This window comes from Ambystoma mexicanum, chromosome 3q, assembly GCF_040938575.1.
Source record: "Ambystoma mexicanum isolate Mex_15411 chromosome 3q, UKY_AmexF1_1, whole genome shotgun sequence".
NCBI classification, from domain to species: domain Eukaryota; kingdom Metazoa; phylum Chordata; class Amphibia; order Caudata; family Ambystomatidae; genus Ambystoma; species Ambystoma mexicanum.
The window spans coordinates 582918401-582946202 of NC_090926.1; the positions used below are offsets into that span (position 1 = coordinate 582918401).

At 46.2% G+C, this 27802-nt stretch overlaps 1 long non-coding RNA gene across 1 annotated transcript in view; it reads right to left on the bottom strand.

The window, feature by feature from the left end:
• Nucleotides 1-27473, bottom strand: part of LOC138582770 (uncharacterized) — a 41847-nt gene extending 14374 nt beyond the window's left edge. The window contains exon 1 of the long non-coding RNA XR_011305076.1: nucleotides 27379-27473. This is a non-coding gene — a long non-coding RNA (uncharacterized lncRNA). The remainder of the gene's footprint in view (nucleotides 1-27378) is intronic.
• Nucleotides 27474-27802: the final 329 nt, after the last annotated feature.

Below are 27802 nucleotides of genomic sequence, written 5' to 3' on the forward strand. Positions count from 1 at the left end.
CTCCTGAATCACTCAATACATCCCTAGAATTGCAACTTAAATGTCCTGCGAGATGTGTTTTAACTGGAAACAGCTCCCCTCATACCCCCCATGCCCAAGCCCTCCACTGTCCATTTCCCCATCCAACCAATGCTCCATTCTAGTCACATACTGTAACGCTCTGTTTTTTTCATGCAAATAATCATGGTTCAATTCCAGTTCAGGTAGAATTCCTCCCCGTTTTCCTTGCTTGGGGGTCCATCATCCCCCGCCAATCCCTATTCCCCTTATATGTTTGTGTAACCCTGTTGTATATATGCCGAACAGAAGTCCGACCAGTCAACCTCAATCGACCCGTGGTCCCCATGGAGTGTTGCTGTTATTTGTTCCATCACGTATATATTTCGGGCTACGTTAACCCACTCCCTCTTTCCTGGCAACTGAACTCCCTTCCAACGTGTTGCTAAGCACGCCCTTCCTGCAGGAGAAGGATGTATGCCATACATGGCACCCGAATATATTCTCCCTCTCGTTCCTCCAACCCGAAGAGAACCAGCATGGGAGCTTTCATTCTATGAACCCCATCCAGATCCCTGATCCAGCTCAAAACTTCGTCCCAGTAGGACTAGACCTCTGAACATCCCCACTACATATGCCAATAATCTGCTCTTGAGCCACATTCATGCCAGCACACTGGGCTTGTATCCCGATACATCCTTGAGAGCTTAACCAGGTCATATTGCTATCTATGTAATACCTTTACTGCGTATAGTTTATATTGGCAGGAGACAGAGGCTTTGAAGGCCCCCCCCACGACACATCCTTAGCCACGTTTGCTGATCCAGTTCCAGGGCTATGTCCCTTTCCCATTCATCCTCAACCCATCCACTGCCCCCCTCCTTGTGTCCACCGTGCCCCAATCACTCCCTTCGACTCTAAGTGTATCCAGTAGTTTCTCGAAGGGGGTGAGCTCCATCTGTATCTTACTTTTCCATGCCTCCTTAGTCAAGACCCCCTTGAGCTGCAAATACGAAAAGGCAGCGAGTGTACCTATCCCCAGGGCCCCCTTCAGTTCCAATACCGTAATAAACTTCCGACCATTCCACATTTGCCTGATCCTCTCCAGGCCTGCCTTGTACCATGCCTGAAATCTGGAGGGATCCGGGAATTCGACACAAACTCCCAGCACCCAAAGATGCCCTAAGGGTGAGGGCCACGATGTCACACCGGAAATCCCTTTACCCTGTTGCCAGATGCTCCAAATAGTGCCCAGGATTGGGTGCTCACGTATCCTACGTAGTAACTGTGCCCTGGGCACCCATAGCCACTGTTGCAGGCCTCAGGTAATGATTGTCAAGTCCCACCCATTGTAAGTCTCACTGTCCTCTAAGATGTGCAATCAATACTCTTAGCTGAGTGGCCTTGCAATATAGATGTATATCTGGGAGCCCAACACCCCCACTTTCCTTGGGAAGACTGAAGACATCGTTAGAAACTCTAGGTTTCTTTCCTTGCCACAGGAACCGTAACAGAGTCCCCTTGGTTGCTCTGAAATAGCAGTTGGGGATCTGAATAGGTAGCATCTGGAACAGATACAGAGTCTTGGGGAGGACTACCATCTTGAGTGCATTTAGCCGTCCCATCAAAGAGATGGTCAGCTCCTTCCATTTCCCAAAATCCTTCTCCAGGGCTGTCATCAGCGGGGGAAAGCTGCCCTTATATATAGACCCTCAAGCTCCCTTGTAACATTGATACCAAGATACCTCAGAGACCCCACTTTAACCTCCATGCCCAGTGGAAGGCAGCGCCCTAAATCATTGTCCTTTCCTCTATCCAGGGGAAACAGTACTGACTTGCCCCTTTAATTTTAAAGCCTGACATTGCCTGTACTCCTCAACCAACTCCACCACTGCGGGGACCAATGTCAATGTATTTACCAGGTGGATGAGTAGGTTATTCGCTGCATACAGCCCTACCGTCTACAAATTCTGACCATCCCTAATCGCTTCAACTCTACTGTCCTCCCTCAACATGTTGCCCAGTTGTTCCAGTCTCAGCACAAATGGAGTCGGGGAGAGCGGGCACCCCTGTCTTGCCCGCTTTCAGATTAAACCAACGCAAGTATACCCCGATCACAGCTATAAATGCCCTGGGGGAAGCGTAGGTGCCATGATGCCCCTTATGAGTCTCTTCCCTACACCAAACAATTAGCACGGCCTCCAAAAAGTCCCACTTCACCCTGTCAAAGGCCTTCTCGGCAACTACGGAGAGAAGCGTGGGGTCAACCTCCCAGCCCTGTACCTCGTTAATCAAACGCAGCATCTTCCTCATGGTACCGGCCCCTTGCCGCCCCCTTACAAATCCCATCTGATCCGAATGGACAAGTCTTGGCAACAAGTCTCAGCAAGTGTCCCTCCAACCTTGCGGCTAGTACTCTGGCATAAATCTTGGCATCTATATTCAAGAGATAAATCGGATGGTAAGAGCCACACACCCGGGTGTCCCTGCCCTCCTTCCCTTCGGTATCACAGTGATTAGAGCCTGTGTAAAAGAGTCTAGTGCTTTTCCTGTTGTCAAAATGTCATTAAACAATGTCATTAGGAAGGGGAGCAGGGCCGGGAGAAAGGACCTATAGAATCCTGATGTGAAGCCGTCATCCCCAAGGGGCTTACCTAGCTTCAATCGCCCAATAGCCATCCTAATTATTTCCCCAGTGATTGGAGCTTCCAGGCTTTCCGATGCTGTCTTAATGAGCAGGAGGATGTTGGAGTCTGCTAGGTATTTTCCAATTTCCTTAATACCCGTTGTCCCTTCGCTCTTGTACAGGCCCTCATAGAACACTGCAAATGTCTCCTGGATCCGTTCAGCCAAACCTTCAGAGGTCCTCTCCCGCCCCCCACCTCTGCAATCTACCTCTCTGCTCGCTGACCACGTAGCCTAGCTGGCAAAAGAGCGTCCGCCTTGTCCCTTTTCTCATAAAACTTCTGTTTCATAAACTATAGGCTGCGGACTATCTTTCCTTCCTTGAAGATTCTCAGTTCCTCCCTCATGCCCCTCGGATGAGGTCCTCCCTAACATCCGTGGTCAACTGCGCCCGCCTCTCCAAACCCCTTATTTTATCCCTCAGTCCTCTCTCTATGAGGGTGCGCTCCCTCTTTCTGTGAGCCCCCTCTCTAATCAATATCCCTCTCCATGTAGCCTTTGCTGGATCCCACACGATGCCCTTACCCACCTCCCCAGTGTCATTAAGTTCAAAGAATTCTGTGATACCCTTCTCCAGCTCTTCCTTAAAACATGGGTCCTCCCACAGAGATATATTACACCTCCACTTCGAGCCCCTGGGATAAAGGCCATTCCAACCAATATCTACCGACACCATGTCATGGTCAGACCAACTATTAGGATGGATAGCTGTCCCCAAGGCCAAATCCCATAGGTCCCTGGACATGTATAGGTAATCTATTCTCGTCAAGGTCGTGTGTGGGGCGGAATATAAAGTGAACCCCCTGTCACGTGGATGGAGGTTGCGCCATGTATCCTGCATCCCGTATAGCTCCATGATCATTCCCATTTCCCTGCCTGTCTGATTCGGGGGCTCCTGCTCCCTGAAGTGTCCAGACTATCGGTCCAGGCTAACATCGCTCCAGACGTTGAATTCTTCCCCTAGTATGGTGTCTCCCCACCCTCGATCATGATCTTTTCCAGAGTTCTTCGCAGGAACCTCCGTAGACCTCGATTGGGCGTGTACATCGTGGCAAATGTGAACCTGATTCCTCGAATCTGACTAGAGATCAAAACCGCCTTTCCCTCGACATCCGACCACACTTTTGTAACCTCCAGTTAGAGCCCCCTAAGGACCAAAATCCCAACCCCGGCCATTCTCGTTATCCCCGAGCCCCAGTACTGTCCCCCACCAGACCACAAGGAATCCTTAGTTCTTCGCCCCTCAAGTATTTAGTCTCCTGGAGGAATAGGACATCAATCCCAGATCTTCTAAATTCCCTAGCAACCAGAGGTAAATTAGTCGGGGAGTTCAGCGCTTTCACATTCAGCGTACATACCTTCAGGCTGTCCCACCTATCACCCCTCCTTGTGTCAGCCATACGCTAATCTTGTTTACCAACACATTAACCACCAAGGAGTTGACCCTCCCCGTTGCACCCGATCAGAACGGAAGTGTGCGTATATCTTTGTCGGATCAAGAAATTCCAAAACCCCCTTAACTCTCGAGAGCCTATTCACCCTACCCCCCTCACCCTAGGCGCCCGCGCCCCCTCCAGTTACTTTCACTAGAAGAGTACCGAACCACCAGACAGGCCCGAAACCCAGGCCCCAGCTCATGATACCTCAATCCCCAGTGCCCTCAAGCCCAACAAGTGTTCAAAACATGCAACTGCTTACAAATCCAGTAATTCCCACTAAGCCCGCTGTAGTAGTAAAATCCTCAAATTTGGTTCCCCCCAGACTCCAACTACCCCCCACCCCCACAATGGGCCTACTGACCCATAAAGCCCTTCAAACAACTGCAGCCGATATGCATCCCCGGCCTGTAATGTGTTCAGGGCGTGCCAGCAGGGAGAGTATTCTGCTTCTGGATCTTCGTGACCCGCTTCCTTCTGGGGCCCTTGATATGCCATTGTCTGTCCACTCCACCTTTGCCTTGAGAGCCCGAGGCCCCCTCATCCCCTCCGAGCAGTTCACCATTTGTTTTGATTATCTCATCCTCCGTAGCAAGTCTGTACTTCAGGCCCTCCAGTTCAAAAGGAAATACAGAATGGAAATCTCCACCTGTACCAAACTCCTTTCTCATTCAGCCATTTCTTCAGGGGGACTACACATTCTTCTCTTTGTGAGGGTCAGGGAAGACAGGTCTTCAAAAATTGTGATACTAGCGGCACCCATCATTACTGGCCCTTTAGCCTTTGCCCTTTCCAAGATTTTGAGTTTATCCTGGTAAATATGAAAACCGGGCCAGGACTGACCTCAGACCCCTCCCAGAACCCCCGGCTCTATCAACTCTCTCAATTTTCGTCTTTTTAATAGAGTCGTCTTCAAAGAGGAGCTTAGTAATGTTGTGTATGAGTGTGTTGTGTCGGAGTGAGTCAGAGTGTTTGGGCAGTGTTTGACAAACATTGCTACATTTTATTGCTGCATTTTACTTCTACAACGTGGGAAGCTACGAGGCTCCGGAAGTCTGTCTTCTCTTTTTTTTTCTTCATTTTTCCACGTTGAAACCCCTTTGCACAAGCAGAGCAACACAGAGTGGGTCAGAGTGTTTGGCGGTTGGCCGTGACCTGCGAACCCCGACTCCGTTTACTTGCTTGGATGCAGATTATGGCTGCTGCCTTTTAAAGTGTCACCTCTTCAACGGCTCTAATCCCATTGACATCTTTTAGTAAGGCAGTTCGCACGCATTCATTTTTTGGGCCATTTGAAGTAGCGGGACTGTGCTTATAAGTACCGTACAGAGTGCAAATGTGGGCCTTGATGCCTTTGAGCTCTCTGATCATACTGACCTATAACACTTGCCTGATTCAGCAGGCTATTATTGATTTAAACCTCGTGGAGTATTTGAACAAGGGACTTCCAATGCATACCTGCAGATCAGTTCTTGCTACAAGTTGCTTTCTTATCATGCCAGTCTTACGAAGTCTGCTTCTTGTAACTTGGAATGTATGGAAGTGCGACAGGGAGAAGGACCCATTAAGTCGGATCAGCTAAATCTATCATCTCAAACCATTTTTATTGACGCACCATCCAACGCTGTATGTTCTCTTTCTCTAACTCACGCTGACCCTGAAGACTTGACAGGGCGTGTGGGATCTAACTTAATCTCAGACGTGTCTAGTTTGGCCCCGGTAGTGTCTTCTGAATTCGCAAGAAGAATTAACCTCTCTTTGGGTGGCCCCAACTCAATATCTGTGTATGTTTCTCCGTCTTGCAAACGAGGTATGGACGAGGTGAAACTGTACAAAGCCTCTCCCTCCTACATCGGAACTATTGTAGCCAGACAGGTTTCCTACTAGTTACCATGGTTCTCCGCCATCGGCGGATGTTCGCACTTTTTTCAACCAACCGGGGAGCCTGGAGTCTCCTCTTGTTCAACCCCAGTACAAGAGGCAAGATTTTTGGACAATAAGAATGAGCGCATTACTACAATTCAAGTTCTGCAGACTCAGGAAGAGCCTATAGTGGATGTTTTTTCCTTTCCCGTCCTAAATCGAATTTCGGATACTATGGATCGGGCCATAACAGGAATACGTATGAATTTGGAGAGGTTTGATCGTCCTTGAAAGATCTGCTTGTCAAAATGAACTTCTTGGAGGGTTTCATTATGGCCCTGGGTGCCCCAGGGGCACTTTGAAAAAATGCATGGTTGAGTGGTACAAAGGCAGTATCTGTTGCTAGTCAAACTGCTGATGATGATGATCCTCCTTTCACTTCTATTCAAAATACCAATATAGGAGGCTTGGAATTGTACGAACGGAAAAAAAAAAAGTCTGAGCGCACAAAAAGTCAGACAAATGCTACCACCAAAGGTTCGAACACCAAAAGTTCAAACCTTTGGTGGTAGCATGAATTGAAGGCAAGTTAAAAAAAAAAAAAAAAAAAAACTGTATATTGACAGTATAGTGAGCGGGGGTTGGAGGGGACATCCCTGCTGCACACCGACATAAAAAAAAAAAAAAAAAAACGGGGGCTGCCCCCCCGCTCACTATACTGTGTGGGATAGTGAGCAGGGGAACCCCCTGCAGTCTTCTGTTAAAAAAAAAAAAGAAAATCACGGAAGTGAAAGGGAACTGGCGCCGCAGGGACTCAGCGTGATTAAAAGGTAAGTAGGGTTTGTTTATGTTGGGGGTGTGGGTTTGGTTGTGTAGGGGTTTTGAACGTGTTTTCGCATGGGAAATGTACAAACCTTTTGTGGTTCGTACATTTCACATGCAAACTTTTCCGTCGCTGGAAAATCAGCCAGGGTCGGATCACGTACATGCGGGAGGCTCAGATGAGGGTGAGGTGACCTGTGGTCAGAGACCATTATCTAAGGTCTCTATTCCTTCAGTTACGGTAGCCTTTGAACCTATCCCCTCCGAATTAATGTCGGAGGGTGTGAGTGGGACGTCTCCCTCTGAACCCTCTGTCGGGGCTGCTTTAGTAGCGCCAAAGGCGGCCGGCCGCAGAAAGAAGGAGGAAGAAAGTTAAGATTTTCACTCAACCAAAGCCGGACTTTTGTAGGCATAATAAAGGTTCATTAAAATGTTTGGGATCTTTGAAGGGCCAGACTGAAATATTCTCGAATGAGGAGGATGATCAAGCTGTACAGACACGGGAACATTCGAAGGGGGGTGTGCACGTGAGAAAGGGAGGTCCTTGATTGTGAGACCTAAAACATCTGCTATGCCCCCCATCTCAGTTCCTGTGGTAGTAAATCTTTGTGAACAGCCTACCTTAAACCCAACAAGGTTGATGCAAATGAGGTTGAGCTTAATATCTCCTCCATATCAACTTACTCTCACGCCTCGGATGTAGTAGGCACCAAGGCATGCTAGGTGGTGGTTTCTGAATTTTCTTTACCATATAGGGTGATAAGTGACTCCAGTCAAGTGGCCCCAGCTTCCATTTTAGCTCCCTCTATTACTGCTAATAAACTTGACCCAACAGGGTGCTTGTTTGTGCCAAACGGGGAGCCAATCGTTCTTTCGAATACAGCTCCTTCAAGCTTCTTAACTAAGGAAGCAAGAAGGAAGTCTTTGGTCTTGCGATCTGGGTTGGGTGGTCGGCTGTCAGTGTCTGCGAGACCACTGAGGGGTCTTCTGGGGGTTTCGACTTTTAGCCTCCCTGAAAGAAACGAGGCCCTCGGGGTGAGCTCATTGCCACTGTCCGCCTCCCAGCCAGTCCCTCTTGATGACCAACTGAGTTAAGTTCACCCGAGTCATCATTTTTATGTCAAAGACCTTTATCCCCTCAATCGACAATACATCTTGGCTCTCTTCGGCCAAATACCCAGCTTTCAATCACACTCTCCTCTAAAGATATTGCCAGAATGTTCTTCTTAGATTTTCGCCAGGCTGATATGGTGAAACTTGTTTTTCATTCAAAACTTGTCTACAACTTGATTATGGCTTTGGGAGAACTTTTGTGTAATATGGGTTATTTGCTATCTAATGATTGGCCTGAGGAGGGTTCTGTTATATGTACTTTAGGTGCTGAGGGAGGAATTGTCACTAATCTGTGAGAACCTCTGAAGATAAATGTTCAAGTGGACGTTGGGCAAATGATTAACAATGTTGTTCAGTTGACAACGAATCGCCAGGTGACCTATGATTGGTCCCACATCATTAATTCATTGCACCAGCATAATCCACTGCAAAGTCGTCCTCGCTGAATTTTCTCCAGTGAGGTTGCTTTCATGGAACACGCGTGGGTACACCAATTTGAGCACAAATGAGAAACTTTGGTCACGCAGACTTAATTTGCATACAGGAATCACTTATGCTGGACGTTCCCTTGCTTGATGGGTTCACGGTTCTTCATGAGCCAGCAAGGAAGGGCGCCCATTTGGTGGCTTGCTCTGTGCTTGGCGTATCTCTTCTAATTCAAATATTGTGGATCTATGTGTTGGTCGGTCTGACATGCTGGGGTGTAAAAGAACGTGGGTTGATCCTTTGATGCAAGCGTGCAGAGTATTAATTGTTTTACATGTTAATTTTAATCCTGTAACTGCTGTCATAACAGATTTTCTTGCAGCAATCTCCAATGTATTTGAAGATTATGTCCTTTTACCTAATGTTTGTTTTATAGTTTTGGGCGATTTTAATTCTGAGTGTTTAGATTCCAGGTGTTATCGGTGCTTCTATCAATCTGCCAGAGCTCAAGGGTTATTGTTTTGAGAATGTTTTGATGCTTTTGATCTTGTTCCCTAAATGGTAATCTTGAAGACGATGTTCCGCCCAGATATACTTGGTCGAGTGGCAGGTCTAGATCTACTCTAGACTTTGTGTTTGTGTCCTCTTCCCTTCTTCCCTTTATCGATAATTTTTATGTTAAGTCTGATGCTGCCAGCGACCATGCACGTCTTAATGCTGGTGTTGCCAGTATGAATATACCAGTGTTGGACTTGCTCTCTGACGCTCTGACAATTAACCCGCAAAACCATGCAGTTATATGGACACCCAGGTATGCCCATAGATTTAATACCCGTATTGATCAAGATTTACTGGAGGGTCTTTTTGTGGAGATGTGTCCACAGTCATGCCCGTATTACCTTCAGTCCACACTTACTGCTTTGATACCAGCCGCTACTCTCACAGGGCTGAATTGTCCTACAGCCTTGAGACAGGGGTACAATGTGGACGTTCGTGACATGAAGGGAAAATTGAGAGATAACATCAGGAAAACATTAAAAATGGGCATAAATGTTGAACAAACAATTGCTAAACTTAAACTGCCTTTAGGAATTGGTTAAAAGGACATTGAGCACTCCTCTTTCAAGCGGATGCAGAAACAATGCTCAGAGCTCTGTTCTCCCGTCAGACGGCCAATTTCTGGAGCCTAATTTGAGGGGGGGAGGGGCGGCAGCTTTCGCTGTAGCATCAGTCTAAGGCCAGGTGTGGGAGGTGTACGTTACAGAGTTGTATACCCTACATGGTTCCAAAAAAGGGGGGGTTCGACTATAAAATCTGATGTTTCTTGGGGCCCAAATGCTTGGGATCTGTTAGAAATTGATTTGGTAGGCATTATATTGGCCATACAGAAGGCTACGTCTTCAAATGATCCTGGTCCAGATGGTGCAACTAACTTAACCCTTAAATCACAACCCCTTCTATGGGCTGTGGTCTTATTACAGCTGTACCACAATGTGGTAGGGTGGAATGCATTTCCCCCGAGACGTGGAGAGAGGCCATCCTTGTTGTAATATACAAAAAGGGGAAAAAGGGCAAATCCGGGGAACTACCGCCCTATCTCCCCCTTGGACTCTTCGTATAAAATAATAATAGAAATGTTGCATTTATATAGCACTATGAACCCTCAGGTATGGGAGCGCTGCTTATTACCCACAGTGTGTGGTGCTCATTTATCGACCTCGGAAGGATGAAAGGCTCAGTTTGGCCCTGCTGGGATTCGAACCTGCGTCTGCAGGCCCTGCACAGATGTCAAAGCGAGCACTCTATTCGCTGTGCTATCGGACCGGCATAGAAACGGGATTCCTATTGCACGCCTTGGAGAGGTGGGCTACATTGGCAAATAAGTAGTACTGTAATCAGACCGTCTTTCGTAATTAATCTCGCTTTCCTTGACCTAACCATAAGCTGGGGGTGGGGGGTTACTCAGGGTGGATTTCGGTTGACCGTGGTCTACGACAATGGTGTGTTCTAGCTCCTTTTTGTATATTTTGGGCATCAGGGCTGCACTGGAAGGTTCAGGGGTCACTCTCTTTAGATTGGGTCATGTCACAATACAATATCTCCTTTATGCAGACAACCTTGTGTTAATTGATTACATGGTAGTTGGACTTCAGAGGTTTCTTTTGCGGGCTCATAACTTTTTTTTTTTTTTTTTAGGGAATTGGGGTTAGAGATTAGTGTTCCAAAATCAAAGATTCTGATCTTGAATCGTAAAAAGACTGTCAGGGAGAGCTAACTTTATATGGCATATTGAGGGTAATAGGCTAAAGGTGGCAACCAAGTTAAAATACTTGGGAGTCACTTTTAGCTGCAAGAGCTCAAAGCTGCTGGTGGGCCAATGAATTAAGACAAATATGATTGCAGAGGCAGCTCAACTCTGTGTATTAGACAGAAAATATGGTTGCTTTCTATGACCCTTGCTTTAAAACGATATAATCAGCTGATTGTCCCGAAACTGAATTAGGGGGCTGAAATTAAGGATGTCAAATTAGATTGGGATAAGGAGGAGGCGTTTATGTGGAAGCGCTTTTTGAAACTTCCAGGGGGCACCCCATTCCCTGCGATAAAGCATATTCTGGGCATTACTTCATTAAGGTCGATGTTGGACGGGAAAGAAATCTTGCGTTCTGTACTGTTTCCTCCTGTATTCACTTTGTTTACTCAACTTAATGTATTGCTTAATCAGGGGAACTGTGTGGTTTTCGAACATTGGGTGAAATCTGTTTTGTAAACGTTGACTGACAAATCCATTTCCCTTAAAGAGTTGGATCGTAATCCAGGCAAAGTGAAGAAGTTGCTTTTTGGGGCCGATTGGATTAAAAATTGAGATAAGCTTGCTCTAAACAAAGTATTTAAGCACTTTTAAATCAAACCATTCAATATTTTACAGAAATGTTTGAATGAGCACGCTTCATAACTCTTTGGCTACGCATTAAATTAAATCTTGTTTTAACAAATGATTTTTTAGGGGGTCGTACTGGTGTGCCACAACTTGATCGTTTATGCTGTTTGCTGTAAATTGAGAGTGGAAACATTTAATTGCTGACTGCTCAATCTTAACAGCTCTTTGGGAAGAGACTTTTAAAGGATATTTTAGTACTCGCACATTTTTATATTGGGACGATTTGGGGTGGGATCTGCTAAATCCAAATGATAGGCTGCTAATTAATGTCCCGGGAGGATAGCTCAGCTGCAACATGCATGCCTTGGAAGCAAGACGACACGAAGCAACACAGGTTCGATCCCCGGGTCCGCGCTTAGAAACCTCTGGGTGTTTAAGCACTTTATAAATATGCAACCAAGACAAAAACAATTACGCAACTAAAAAACAACAGCACCTCGATGTCCACGGGCTATGTGAGCGCTTTAAAAATGCAAAAAGAAAAATAATGTAGCAAATCTTCTAAAGACGCTTTTACCATTATATGAAAGTTCTTTGTTTTAGCTGCGTTTCACTTTTAAACTAAGTCACACTATAAATAAATAAAAAATACTGTGTATGATCCTCCTCAGGATTCTATCTGATTAGCCTTCCACGTCCGGTATCCCAAAGAAGCGTAGGTTATTTCTCTGTTTGCGGTTCTCAATATCGGCCATCTTCAAGAACATATGCTTCACGCCGGCAAGAGGAAGGAGCTGAAACTCCTCTTTGCCAGGCGTGTTTTTCTCTGGGTTTCGGCCCGAGTGGAGCCAACAGGCTCAGATGCCCACCCATGGGGGTCTACACATCACCTGGGGGGCTGAAAGTGGGGGTAAAGTCACTTAAGACAGCCTGGGTGACGGAGCAGTGCTTTTAGGCTGTCATCCACGCACCCCCTGGTGGCCTCCTCACGTATATCTAGCTGAATTATTTTTATTAGAATTTTGCTTAACTATAACAAAGACACGTGATGGGACCTAACGCTGGTCAGTTCACTTCGTTTCCGCGCAGCAGGTTTGAATAATAAACAAATTGTAGCGCTCCCACCAGTTTATCTTCAGCAATGTTCCTAGATCTTCACTCCTGCTTCTTCCAGTGTCCTCGGATTCCTTCTTCAAGCTTAACATTATCTTGTATTAAGTACTTAGTTCAGAGCATCACCAAAAGGTGTTCTCTGTGCAGCTTCTGTGATGAAAGGCAGTTTAGAATGCCTTGAGGTCAAAGTTATTTCCCCAGAGTTACATTTCCTCCACCTTAGCTTGGGCAGAGTTCGACTGTCTGTATTACAGGTTATGGATCACCACACAATAAAACCAACCTAAATTCTACTACTTCTCTCAAAACATCTTGCAAGGTAAGCAAGAGGTTCACTAATTGTGTAGCTTAACCAGTGTCAGATCATCACTCAGTACACAATGTGTGTCAAATGCCCTAGAACCCTGACACCTTTACAGGGGGGGCACCTCTGAATCCTCGTGACCACTTCTACCTGTAAACCCTCTTTTTTGCCCTCCCTTTTATACTCTCTTTTACTGAAGTCTAATAGAACGTTTTTCCACACTACAACTCACACCTTGAATTCTTCATTACTGTCTGTATTTCGACATTTTTATATCTCTTGTAGATATTTTTTGCCCTCTTTATTAACCAATTTTGATAGTGTACTCTTTATGTTTGTCGACTACATCAAAACGATTGGTGCGATGGCAATATTCCCTAATGCCCCATACAGGTAATTTTCTTCCAATATGTCTCACATTTCCAAAGCACGTTTGGGTGTCAAGTGGGCATTTACCGGGTTAATTTTGTTAGAAATTGTAGTTCACCATACTTGGTTCTATTAGTCGTTGTGGGAAGGGCATTGAGACAGATGGAATGTATTCCTTCCCTGACTCTTCAGTGGAGTCTCTGCATCCAGCGGGGTATTAGGACCTTTATGGGCTTGTAGGACTAACTTGTAGAATTACAAGGCGCATATATTGCCTCTTAATTGGCTTGGACCATTATGGTGCCATTGTGAAATAGGCTTAGAGTGCGGGCCTGTTGGTATTGATGTCTTTCTTAATTATTTGAGCAACAGGACTTCATCTTTACCACAGACAAGGGATAGAAGAGTGGTGGTCTGTGTTAGGCAATCAGGGTTGTGGAATATCCAGTTGGTCTTGAGTTTACCAGATCTTGTGCAGTACAAATGGTCTATCAGGAGTATTTGTGGTTACAAAATCAGTGGCTGGACGATTTTTAAACAAATGGTGTCTTATCGCCAAAAGTGTTGCATCAACCACTGTCAGTTAAAACAAGTGTCTGCTAGTGTTTTAGGGGTTTCTTTTTGGCTGCGGACTAATAAAAAGGTCTAGCAGGGAGTTATAGTGACATGGGCAGTGGGCCTGTAGCTGCCGACTGGGTTGGTTTAAATTGTAGGACAGCTGTCAGCCTGCCACAAAATGTAAAGCAGCCTAGAACTTCTGCTAGGTACAGCCTGGACTAAGGGGCTGGTATGGGCAGGTGCTCTGAGCTGATGCAAAGTTTGGAATAAGGATTTGATGCGTAGGAGATAAAAGCAGATCCTGGGACGTATCTGGCATCATAAAATTAGCAGGAGCTACTTCTGTGGGGGAATGAGGAGTAAGTTCCCAGCATGCCACAAATTAACTCCCACATGAGAGGCAAAACTCTAACGTCCTGTGCATTATATATTACCCGTTGTTTTCTAAACAGCTTGTAAATATGTCCAAATGCTCCTTTATACATATTTCCAAATGCACTGAATTATTGTCACATAATCAGTGCACCAAAAGTGGGAGTATTTTACTCTCTATTTTTAGGAGAAGAATTATTTTGTAGGGAGTAAAAAAGTAAGTATCATTCCCAACATGAGTACTTAATAAGCAAGAACAAATGTTTAACTGCATAACAGAAAGGTTTTATATTCATGCACACATTAAAATATGCATTTTTACCTCCTCAGTTAAGGTAGTAATAATAGTAGTTTCTACTTGTGGCACTGCATCTACTTCTGGTCCAAACATATCCATGGAGCGATTTAGAGGAAAGCATGGGGACATGCTCTTATGTGTCCATTCTCTATTATTATTTTTTTTTTTTAAGAATATTTTTCCTTCCTAGGTTTATTTATGGAGCGTGTTTGCCTCTTTTTAGGGAGTAAAAGTGGCTGATGCACCCCTTATCTATAGCGCTGTACATAGGCCAAATGGTGCCACACAAACATACCTAAGGGGCAAGAGTAGCTCCTGGTAGCATTTGGCATTAAGGTAACCTGGCTCTTCTGGGCTACAAGTTAAATAAATCCCAGCAGTTTTTAACCCTTCAATGATATTAAGAGCCATGGCTAGGGCAAGCAACGCTGGTCGTAGGAGCCAGTAACACAGATGAATTTTGCATGCTCTTTGTGCCAGTGGGAGGGGGATGATGGAGGGTGCAGGCCTTCAACTGTGGGCTTACGACCATGTGCAGATGCCTAGATAGGAGAGGTTAGGGGCGAAGTAGAGGGACTTTTGGGTCATTGTCAGACAACAGAAATTACTCCCCTTTTGGGGATGGGGCGGTGGAATGCCCCAATAGTAGCTGACAGGAAGGACTGCTGTGTTTAGGTGATGGTCATGATCTCTGACTTGGAAGAGTGTCTCTTTCATCCTACAAGATGGGAAATAATAATTGAGCTCTACTAAAGACCAGAAAAGTACACAACTCAAAAAGCTCAATTTACAGAGGTAGCCAATACAGGATCAAAGAAGAGCTAGAACAAAACAAAAAAACAGTTCTAGTACTGAAAAAAGAGTTATCAAAGAACAGAACCAGTGTAGAAATGGAGCACTTATTACAGACCCAGAAGAGTGCTAATACAGAACTAAAAATAAAATAGCACAGAGCAAGTACATGACCATATTAGGTCTAGTACAAAAGACCCAGAATAGAGCAAGTACAGAAGCATAACAGTGCTAAAAAGACAAGAGTTACAGCAAACTTTGAATTGAAACAGAAAAGTGTAGGCATAGAACCATTATAGACCTACAGTACTGGATGTTATATGCTATGGTGCCAGGGCATGGAACAAGCAAGAAGCTAGTACAGTACCAGAATACTAAATGTAGAGAACAAAGGTCATAGAAGGCCAGTTCAAATCTACTTCAGAACCCAAAGAGAGCGGATCTAGTACAGAAACAGAAGAGGGCCAGTAAATGGGCAGAGGTGAGCAAGAAGAGAACAAGCACAGAGGTACTACAGAACCAGAAAAGAGCTAATAGAGTGGCAGAGAAACCTGGTGCAGAACCAAAGCTAGAGCCAAAGTTGATCTAGGGGAGGCCAGTATCATATATACGATATAATAAAAGGCCAGATGTATGTTTGTCTGAAGCCGTCCTGCCCACTTTGCCTGTTATCACTGCTAGAGTGAGCTGTTGTCTTACGCTTACAACAATAAGACTTCAAGTTCATCTTCCAGGTAAACAAAATGGGTATTTCAACAATGATACCATGCAATTAGACAGGGATACCACTTTAATAGCATACTTCAAGTTACATACACTAATAAAATATATACATTTAAAAATAAACATATAAACAGAAATTCATTTGATTAAGCATTATTTCTCTAGCAAAATAAAGAACTTTTTTCAATGTACTTATGCATTATGCAATTATTCATTGTAATATTTCTTGGTATGTATTATTATATCAATAATCTTCATGTACTTTTTAAATTTTGTTTGAAAATGTACTTTTTATGATCTCATGTCTACTTCGAATCATGCTGCACATGAATTATATTACTCTGACGTCCCTGTAAACCCCGGGGTGTAGGGGGGGTTGGATGGGATTAAAAGAAAACGATACCCGGCACGTGAAGCCGTGCCGGGATCCCGAAATGGAAAAAATAAAAGAAAAATTGCGTCTGCAACGTAAGCTACGCCGGGGACCCGGAAGAAGGGAAACAAGTTAGATTAAATGACCCTCGCATGTGAGGGTCCCATTACTCTAAAAAAGGAGGAAAGAAGCCATTGGTGCAAGGGGATCGCCGGTGACAGTTGGAAAAACCCATCAACAGGATTAGAGGTGCTCCGCTCAGCACCAATGACCGCAGCCCGGGCCTCTATGCTGACGCTCCCCTTGTTAGGGGAGCGCTTTGAATATTTTGCTTCCCCTCGCTGCTATTGCTCCGCTGGGGCCTGGGGCACATAGCTCGGGAGCGCCTTAAATGTGTTTTAGCCATCCTGGGGGCTTCATTTAAAAATAAGGGCCTCCTCCCTTACAGGTATCACACCAGAACTCCCTGGGCCACACCTGGCAGACGTGGCCCAGGTGGAGTGAGTAGTGTGCCCCCCCCCCACATTCCCTTTGAATTCTGGGCTGAATATGACATGCAAGGCCAGCCCCTGTAAAGACCTTGTGGCCCACACACTGTTGCTGTTGTCACTGCTGCTGTTGCTGCCTATTGCCAGCCCTACAAAGACTTTGGGGTCCCCTGCACTGTTGCTGCCTGCCACCTACTGCCACAAGAAGCACCACTGAAGAGTGCAGGAGGAAAGGAGAACCCGAGAGCAGCAGCAAGGACCTTGAGACAACCCTGGCCAGTAAGGTCATTATAAATTGTTCTTCATACAGTCCACTGTATAGACTTTGCATATTTCTTTAAAGACCCTTTGATATATTTAAAGGGCTCCTTTTATATTGTTGCGTTTTATTTTTTAGTAATGCAGCTACTTAGGAGAACTTATGTTGTATATTGGGTCTTGTGTTTTGCTCCTTTTTGTAAAAAAAAACTCACAAAACCCTGCTGTTGTACCGGAAAGGTATATAAGTAAGCATTTAACAAATAATAAGAACTGTACACCTGCAATCCTTTTGTCCGCCTCTCCTTTTGTGCTCCAGTTACTCTAACCTTGAGTTTTCTCCTATGTGTATTTGGGGAACCTGCCTGCCCTAACCTCTTGATCTTCCCTACACTTACCGCCTTCCTAGCGAGGTACACCAGGGTGATCTTGAACCCAAGAGAGCAGGGTTTGGTGACAGATAGGAGGCGGGTCAATTCATAAGTGGCGGGTTAAGCTGTATATTTTGTTCCTGCCTACAGGGCTTGGAGCGTGTGCCAGTGCTACACCAGAGGATAGAGGCACCGAACTGATCACTTCCTCCATGGCGGATGCTTTCAGGGACGTGATACACGAGGCCATTGCAACACTATCTGAGCATGACCCCTAGGTCCTGCTGAGTCCCTTCGCTGGGAATTAACCAACCCCTGGGGTGAAGGGGAAGACCAACTTTGGACGGACCAGACCAACCAGATGATACACGACCAGAGAGCTACAGACCGGGAGAAGAGGCATTGCATCATCGAGTGCCTGTTATTTGAGGAAATGTCTGCCCTAAACTCTTGATCTTGCCTACCCATACCATCTTACTAGCAAGGTACACCAGGGTGATCTTGAACCCAGGAGAGCGGGGGTTGGAGACAGGTAAGAGGCGGGTAAAGTTGTATATCGTGTGCCCGCTTACACTGTTTACCCTATAAGGTGCATTGGAAGATAACCCTGCTACATCAAAAAGTGGAATCCAAGACAATGAGGAGCAGATACAACAATTGGCCGTATGTACTACGTTGAACTTTCAACAGATTCTGAAAGATTTTGTTTGAGGTTACTACTCCACGTGCAAGGAGGACGATCCTTTACAATTCTAATATTAAAAAAACACCACATAATATATATGTACACTCTGCATACGCTTTACAATATATTTACAAAGTTTCTCTTTGACCGTCTTGACAATCTGGGTGTCACCTACACCAATTACACAGATGATACCCAGATCCTCATCACGCTCACTGGATGCTACGCGAAAGACACTAAGTTGATCAACAACATCTATCTTGACATCCAAGCATGGATGGCCACCAACAGTCCGTGTCTAAATGATGACAAGACGGAACTTCTGATCATTGGCTCCCAAGCCCGCCACAACAAATTAGACAGTCGTTACTCAGCCTTCATCATCGATGGAATTACCATAAAAGTCTCTAGTGAAGTCAAAATGCTTGGGGTTTACCTTGACTCCACTGATCACTAAAAAAACAAATCAACTCTACAGCCTCATCCACGGCCCACACCAATAAACTCATAAATGCATGTAAACCATTCTCATCCATGAACAGCTGCATTACTCTTGCCAGAGCTGTGATCCTTTCAAAGTTGGATTATTTGAACATCCTATTCCTCGGATCTTCTGCGCAGAATTTAAATAAGCTCCATGTTCTTCAGAATAATGCCCTAAGATCAGCCTTAAATATCCTGCACCACCGCCATATCTCAAACCTCAGAAGGAAGGCACTCTGGCTACCAGCACGTGATAGATTCACCTTACGATCGCTAGTCATCACACACAAACGTCTATAATAACATGGCACCGAAATACCTGACCGGCAGATTCTGTAGAGATCACTTTAACAGACCGACTAGATCCAACTACCTCAACCAACTCACCATCCCCTAATATAACTTAAAAACTGCAGGAGGATCTAACTTCCCTGTGCTAGCGGCCAAATCCTGGAACTCCTTTCCCCCCAGACATTACAGCAGAATCCGCTTTCTGGACCTTCAGAGCCAAAACCAAATCATGGCTTCTGGCTCAATCTACGTACTAGCAACGCCTTCTCCCCACAGTTCTCAGGACTCACCACTGTATTAGTTAGGTGCTCATCCTGCATCAGATCTGGGTAACAACAGTAAATCTATTGTATATATGTAAAGCTAATGTAAATTTGTAAATATTGTATCACTTGTAGCCAGGCATTTCCCAGCTGCTCATGACTGCCTAACTTGTAAATGCTTGATGACAATCGGTAACCTGTAATTATATTGTCTAACTGTTTGTATGGTGATCTGTAACCCTCCATACAAAACTAAGTATATTACCTTTGGGTTCGGCACGCTATATAAGAAAATAAACTAAACTAAACTCTGAAAATGTCTTCCTTCACAGACATTAGCCCATGTACACTAGCTTTTCCACTAGTATATATCTAATACGTACAGAACAAGCATATTACAGAACCAGAACAGGAAACGATAGACCAGAACAAAACTGTAAAGAGCACACACCAATGTAGTACAATATAAAACCAGAGCAGAGCTAAGAGATAACCAAGACTGGATTGCTACTGGCCTGGGCTAATACAGAACCAGTACACAACTTGCCAGACCATTGATATTAACTGCACATAACAAGAAAGGAGATTCCACCGAACTAGAGCAGAGTCTGTATGGAACCAGGGAAAGTTAGTACAGAATCAGAGAGGAGCTTGTACGCGAAGAGAGCAGAGTCGTGAAAGAATCAGGGTCTACTCAGAGTGGCAGTAGTAAACCAGATTACCTATTCTAGTACCACAAAATAGTTTTGCAGAAGTTCAGATGTTTTTAGCACAGGGTCAAAACCAGCTGTGAATAGAAACATAACAGGGCTCACATGCAATAAGAACAGAGATAAACGATGCCCAGAATTGAACATGGCCAGGATGAAGAACCAATGCAGTGCTAACAGTGCCAGAGGGCACCCTGGTCTAAAAGGATGACCTTAGAGGCCATCCTGGAGTCATCTGATGATCATCAAACTACACTAGAAGTCCTTCCCACATCCTCAGACGTCATCACAATGTTAAAGTCATCAGCAAATGTCTCCGAATGGTGGGTGATGATTTGGGTATCAGCTAAGGATGACGTAATGATTATGCTAACATCATCCCTATTTTAGAAAACTATTTGTTCCTGATGATTTTAGGATGACTTACGGATTACTTCAGAGCATCAGGGTTTGTAGGGTGATTTGCAGACTAATACTGATTGTCATTCAGCTTTTGCTTAGCTGCACTTGTGCTGAATGATCTCCAATGTCCCATGGGTAAAGCTTGAGAAGGCAGAAACCTAAACATAGCATGCACCCCCTGGGTGAGAATCCTTTGCCATCGCAGCCAAAAGCAGGAACCCAGTACACTCACAATCAATACATTTCCATGCTGACTGCACCAATATATACCAGAATTCACATAGTATTCAGGTTTGCTTTGCGCATAATGCCAGTAATGGTACTATAAGAAAGCATGCCCACCATGTCTCTGCCACACACTCCTGTGGGCTTTGCCTCTAAAAATGTCTTTTCGACCCTTGGCGGGAAAAGATGGAATGGATAGTGGGCGCAAGACACCGCATGTTCAAATACACATGTGGCACAAGGGGCCAACACTCCACCTGCAGTCCATCAGGAATCCAAGGCGGAGATAGATGCCCTGGGAAGTCTTTGGGAATGTTGGCAGGCCAGTGGCAGTGGAATACACGTCTGGGCGCACATAGGAACTTTGGCTCTCCCCAGGGTGGGGCAAGGGGACTGCGACGGGAGGGGGTGGGGGGTAAGGGAGGAATTGTTAGAGGGGTTGGGGAGTTCACATTAGAGAGGGGAAGGGAGTGGGGCAGGGAGGGTACTACCAGAGAGAAGAATTGAAGTAGCAATTGGGAAGTGTGGAAAAGACAATGGAGGAAGGAATGCACCAGAACGATGACCATTTCTATTGCGACATGTAATGTTCGAAGCATGAATACCCCAGTAAAAAAAAAAAGAAATTGGAAGCATTTTTAAGGGCAGCAAAAACGGACATTGTAATGTATCAGGAAACCCATGTGAGAAAGGACGGGGAAATTCAAAATCAGAGGTTACTCCCAGATATATCAAGCTAACTCTAGGAATAAGACAGTGGTGGTACTCATAGCAATCAGTGATAGGCTGAAAGTACAAATCCGGTATTCTCAGGCAGACCAGAGGGAAGATTTATCTTTCTTAACTTAACCATAATGTGGGACAAGATGGTTTCCTATAGAGACTACGGTCGCAACTGGAGGGCTTTACTAAAAGGCACATAATATTGACAGTGGACCTAAATATGGCATGGGTCCCCCAAGATGATAGGAGCATGCGAGCCACTCAGCACATACAACGCTGTCGAAAGCACTTAAGCAAAAAATTGCAATGCTGGCACTACACGACGTCTAGCGGGTTGTTCAGGGCTAAATAAAGGGGTATAGTATACCTAACACTCGCACGTCCACTCCTCCTTCTCCAGGATAGATTACAATCTTTCTTTGAGTGGGGATAGTTGTCTATTTGCACCAACAAATAGAGTATCAAATAATGTTGCCAGTACGAACTGGCTAGAATAATTTTCAAAGTCTGATGTTGATTCAAAATGAAGGTAATTTATGCACAAAATATCCACTCTCGAAACATGTTTCACCATTCTAAATCTTGAATGGCTCATCAGGAGAGGTTCTGTACCTCATCAGTTCCTCTAAAAAAGGACAATCTTTCGCATTTGACGTCACTGGTTTACTAGCCATTCAAGATTTAGAACCCTTTAAACCCTCTGCCTTGTGCAGTTGTGCATTTGGTGGGAAAAGAGCACCTCAATGTGCACAACTATGATGCAGACATTTCAATGACCTTTGTGCATGGTTCACCAACTGTTTGGCGCAAGTGAAGTGAATGAGCATCCCATCAGTTGCACCAAACAAATCGTGTAAATCGTGGAACAATGGTTTATCCCTACTGATCACTTCTTTACGCTATACGTTCATTTCACAGAGTGTGGTTCGAAGTGTCGGAAAAATTAGGAATGGGAAAGGACACAAGGGAAGGAAACGGTTCATGAGGTTATTACTGTTTCTGCAGTCATTAACTCCAGATTTGCTCATGAGCAGGTATTGTGTTAAATACCATTAGCTCCAGAGCAGATACCGTTACTGGAATCGCTAGCCCCGGAGTACGTACTGTGCATTCCACCACTGTCGCTGAGAAGGTGTTGCTCTGATTACTTACCGGTAATCTTCATTACTCCAAGTGCTACTCTTCCTCGTCACCGTACTTACCTCATGAGGCCCCTGCCTCCGACACAGGACCTTCTTCTATTTCTTTTGTCCTGTATAACTCCTCCCCTTAAACCCTGTCATCCAGTTGAAACATATGCAAGCCGGAGCATGGGACCTCCCCTGCAGGGAGGAAGAGGAGAGTCAGTAGTGCTGTGACGAGGAAGAGTAGGACTAGGAGTAATTAAGATTACAGGTAAGTAATCGGAGCATTACCTCCACGTCCACTCTTCCTCATCACAGTACTTACCGCATGAGGCATACCATAGCAGCAACAGGGAGAGGCCCCAATGAGACAGAGCAAGAAAGTGCAGAACAAAAGTGCAGAACAAAAACTCACACCATTAACTCCAAAATCAAATCCCAACAGACAAAACCCCAACCCCGAAGGAACCATCCCCAGAGTGGGAGACATTCAACCAATGGTGGTTGACGAAAGTGCTTTGATCCTCCCAGGTGGCCGCCCTACAAATCTCCTGCAGAGAAACCCCCCTGATATCTGCCCAGGAAGCAGCAAAACCCCTGGTAGAGCGACCCTGAACGTGGGCAGGCACAGGCAGGTCAGAAGCCGCATAAGCCATCGAGACAACAACATAGATCTACCGGCTAATGGAAACCACAGAGGCCTTACGTCCCACACCAGCGGGGCCAAAAGTAACCAAGAGGCTATCAGACTGCCGGAAAGGAGCAGCCCGAGCCAAATACTCAAAAATCGCCCGCCCCACATCAATGGCATGCCAAGCCAACTCTTCTGGCGTCTGTGGATCCTGAAAAAGTGCAGAGAGAACCAGATCCTGAGAGGTGTGTAACTGAGACACAACCTTAGGCAGGAACTTCGGATCACACCGCAAAACCAGAGTCCGGTAGAACACGCAAGAAAGGGGGATGACACAACAGAGCCCCAATCTCCCCCAGCCTACGGGCAGACGTGATTGCGATCAGGAAAGCAACCAATAACACAGTCGACCTGCTCTCCCTGATGCGCTGAACCACCCGGGAAGAAGGGGGAGAGGAGAGAACGCATAAAGGAGACGCCAAAGCCATTCCACAGTGAGGGCATCCACCCCCACGAACCTTCTCTGCCGAGAACCGGGAGCAGAAGAGAGGAACCTTTGCAGAGGCCAGAGAGGCAAAGAGATCCAGCGCGGGGAGCCCAAACCTTACACAGATCTCTGCAAGTACCCCACCCAACAGAACCAGTTCAGCAGAGGAGGGGGGGATCTGGAGTAGATCTGCCCGAACACTGTCCACCCCCGACATGAGAAGCCACCAGGAACAACCAATGTGACTTCCCCCTAGAAACCTATCTGAGCTGCAAGAGCATTCAAGGAGCGGCTGGACCCCCTGGCGGTTGACATATGTCAATGCTGTGTTATTGTCTGTCTGGACCAACACTGCCCGTCCTTCCAGAAAGACCCTGAAGTGCAACATGGCCCTGAGAATGGCACACAACTCTCTCCAATTGGACGAACGATGGCCCTCCTCCAGAGCCCACAACCCCTGGGCCGAGAGGACGCCCAACGTGGCCCCCCAAACCCTTCCGCTGGCGTCTTTAATAAGAGTGGTTAAAGGAGGACGGACCAGGGACACCCCTGCCCAGAGATTTGGAACCCGCAACCACCACAGTAAGGAGGCCCTCAGAGCCTGAGACACCCGGATCAAGGTGTTGTAAGCCTGAGAAGCAGGGAGCCAGTGGGAGGGTAGGTAAGACGCCAGAGGATGCAGATGAAGACGAGCCCAAGGAACCATAAAGACGCAAGACGCCATGTGCCCCTGAAGCATGAGCAACATACGAGCCGTGACACACTGTCGTCTGAGAACCCTACGCAGAACAGATATCAGGTGCTGGACCCTCTCCCTGGACAGAAAAACCCTCCCCATCCTGGTGCAAATCTTGAGCCCCGATGAAAGCCAGATCCTGAGAGGGCTCCACATGAGACTTCTGCCAGTTCACCAGAAACTCCCAGTCCCACAATGCATGGCACACCAGCTGGAGAAGAGTAAGGACCGCCTGCAGGAGGGCTGCCTTGACCAACCAGTCATCCAGGTAGGCAAAATTCTGAATGTTCTTCAGGTGAAGATGTGCCACCAGCTTGGTGAACACCCTGGGGGCTGAGCGCAATCCCAACATGCAGAGATCCCACTGTAAAGCGGAAGAACTTCATCCGGCAGGTGCGGAGAGACACGTGGTAATATGCATCCTAGAGATCCAGGGACACCATCCAGTCCCCCCTGGACAACATTGGGAGAATGTTCTCTAAAGTTTCCATCTTGAAGCGTTCCTTCCGGAAGAAACATTACAGAGCCTTGAGGTCCAAGATGAGGCAAAACTACCCTGAAGGTTTGGGGACCAGAAACACCCGCGAGTAAAAACCCAGACCCTGCTGCCGAAAAGGAACGGGCATGATAGCCGCCTTTAGTAGCAACTCGGTCAGAGCTGTTGACATCGCCAATTTCTTGGGCAGCGAGCGGGGAACAATAGTACGAACCATGCAACCCTGGACAGGGGGAGACAGAAGGTTCACTTGATAACGCCTCCGGATAGTCTCCAGAGCACAAAAATCCGAGCACCACTAGTCCCATATTGGAAAAAACAGCCAGAGATGGCTGGCCAACGGCCAGCGCCAACCTTCTGGACTGGCCCTTGACGAGACGGCCTCCGAAAGGATCGGGAAGAGGAACCACGGAACGACCATCCGGTCCCCGCACCAGAAGCAGATTTCTTGACTGTCGAGGTAGACGTTTGCCATAATTTGTCAGCGTGTTTGTCAGCACGAAACACCTTATGCACTTTATCCTCAAGCAAATCACCAAAATGTTTGGAACCGTCAAAAAGAAGTTTAAGGGCAGCTGCCTTCTGTGACCCCTCCATTTTTGAATCCTGCAGATGCACATGCCTGCGGGCTGACATACCAGCCCCCATGGCCGAGACACGCACGCACTCCATCAAACGCCAGATTGGACAAGAGTTCCACTTGCCGCTGCATATCAGCCAGCAGCAGGGCACAGTCAGAGCCACCTTCTATGGCCTTCTTCAACTTCCTGAAACCACTCAGCAGTCTTTGTAGTGCAGGAGCTGTAGATATTTGCCCTGAGGGCCAGATGTGCACCAGCCTTGAACCTTCTTCAGGCTGGAATTCACCCTACTGACCACTGGGTCCCAGACAGCCGTCTCCTGGGCCGATACAGACCCACCAGACTAGCAAGGATATCATCAACTTCTAAAGAGTCCGAAAGCAACTTCTCCCCACCCCCCCAAATTGATAGATCTTGGCCATAAAGCGCGGCATGTCAATTTTCTCCGGATCACTCCACTCACAAAGAATCTTAACCCGGAGGTCAGAGACTAAAGGCAACCCCATCCTTGGGGTATACTTGTACTGTCGAATAGTAGGGTCAGCCCCATCCACCTGCACCAAGGGCTCTGAAAACCCCATGCAGTGCCAAACTTGTGCCACAACTTCCTCCACCTCTTCCCTGTAAAGATATTTTCCTTACGCATCCGCCAATGAGGAACAGGAAGCGGCAGAATACGAAGACGACCAATGCCGGCGCTTGTGCCCTTGCATGTGGCCATGATGCTGAAGAAGCAACTTTTGAATGTCCTTCCTGGACAAGGAAAATGTTTCGACTTTTTCCTTCTTCCTCTTGCGAAGCTCAGGACTGAGCGCGGAAATGACAAGGTGCCCGAGCGCTTTCCCATGGTGTAAGCAGCACAAACAAAGCAAAAACAGGAACACAATAAACACTAGTTCTACGACTTTTAAACTCCACGACTGGGAGAAAACCCTCCAATGAGGGAGAACTATCACTCAATTCCCCTGGCAACGGGCCATCACTGCCGTGATTCAACTTCAGGTCCTCTGGAGAAAAACAACAATTAACCCCCCCGCCCCACCGTAGGAGGGGGTCAACCTGCCCCTGGAAGGCACAAACACCACCTGTTGTCCACCGGGTCCTGCATCGATTCTGAAGACAACAGCACGTTCTGAGGAACGGACAGCCTGGGGCATAAACAGGGCTCCGAACCCACAGCAGCCCCTTACCTTAGCCAGGGCCTGCAGGCTCAGCGCGGTGATGCCTCACACTGACACACAACTTTTAATATGTTACATATTTCTATGTAACATATTAAAAGTTATTTCTATGTTTATAAAAGATAGCTTGCATACTACACAAACCATAGTAAGGTACACATACAAATATATAAAATGTTTGTGTACGTTTTTAAGGCCACGCCCATCCCACAAACTACGCCAACAAACGACCCCCCACCCTCGATTTCTTACCCCACTTAAAGCCCTGGCCCCAGGGCAGGTATTCTGTTATATGTAATGGATTAGCAGGTGCTGTATCAAACGTCATTAGTTGTAGGGCAGGTACTGTGTCTGGGTTTGGTATCCCAGATCGAGTACTGTGTCTGTAATAATTTGCCCCACGGCAGGTATTTGTCAGATGTAGCTGATGAGCTAGTACGTACAGTATCGGAAGTCATTAGCGCCAACGCAGGTACTGTGTCTTCACTCATTCGCTGTAGCGCTAGAGAAGGTAGTGCCTGCCGATGTTCATCGGGGTGTTATTTCTGTGTCTGCAGCCATTAGACCTATAACAGACACTGTGCCTGCAGTTATTATCCAAAGAAGGTCATTAGACGCAGGGAAAGTACCGGATCTGCAGCTATTAGACCTGGGGAATCATTACTTTCAAAGTAGCCAATGGAACTGGAGATAGTCATTATCCGGCGCGGGTACTTTATATATATATATATATATATCTCTCTTACACCAGACCACGGTCTGTGTAGCAGCTGCGCAGCAGAGTTACTGCGTCTGCGAGCATTCCAGACCCTAAGTAAATGAGCTTCGGAGCAGCCACTGTGTCTACAATCCCAACAACAACAGGCTGCCCTGTACAATGTCAAAACCAAATGTTTAAATAGGCACGTACTTACAATGTGTAATTTTAACATGTGATGAGTACAGTACAACGAATTACAGCTTCAGCTGCAGTCTCTTACTTTAACGTGCATTTCGAGTTTGCAAAAGGGCTCCTCTAACCAATATAACAACAAAGGGGTGATATTTAACTGGGTTAATGGACGCTAAAAGAAATGTATATAAAAATGCATTACAACAGCTGTATCGTATGTACTCACCTGATGCCGTGTGGAAAGTTGGAAACTGAAAAGGAGCTTTTGGTAAAGGGAGGGTAGTGTCTAGTTCCCATTCGAGAAACGGACCATACCAACGCCCCGCCTACTCTTCTTCACGTGACTTTGGGCACGTTCCCTACTCTGCACGTAGCGTCGACGTCATCAGTGTGATTTTTGTGAGCAGTTTTCGTGAGTGCTACCGTGAAAACTTCGGCTGGCAGTGGTAGAGCAAACGGAATTTGCGTTCTCGAGGTTGGCGGAATAATATAAAAAGTGTCTGCAAGATGCCCGGCGTGGTCTATGATCTTGGCTTTCGTGATACCGGGAACGTTTCTGCAAGATACATGGTGGACGCACCACTTTGTCTTGTCCCTAGTCGTGATTTTGTGAGCGGGAACCGGGAAGGTTCTGGCCACCAGGCTGCAAA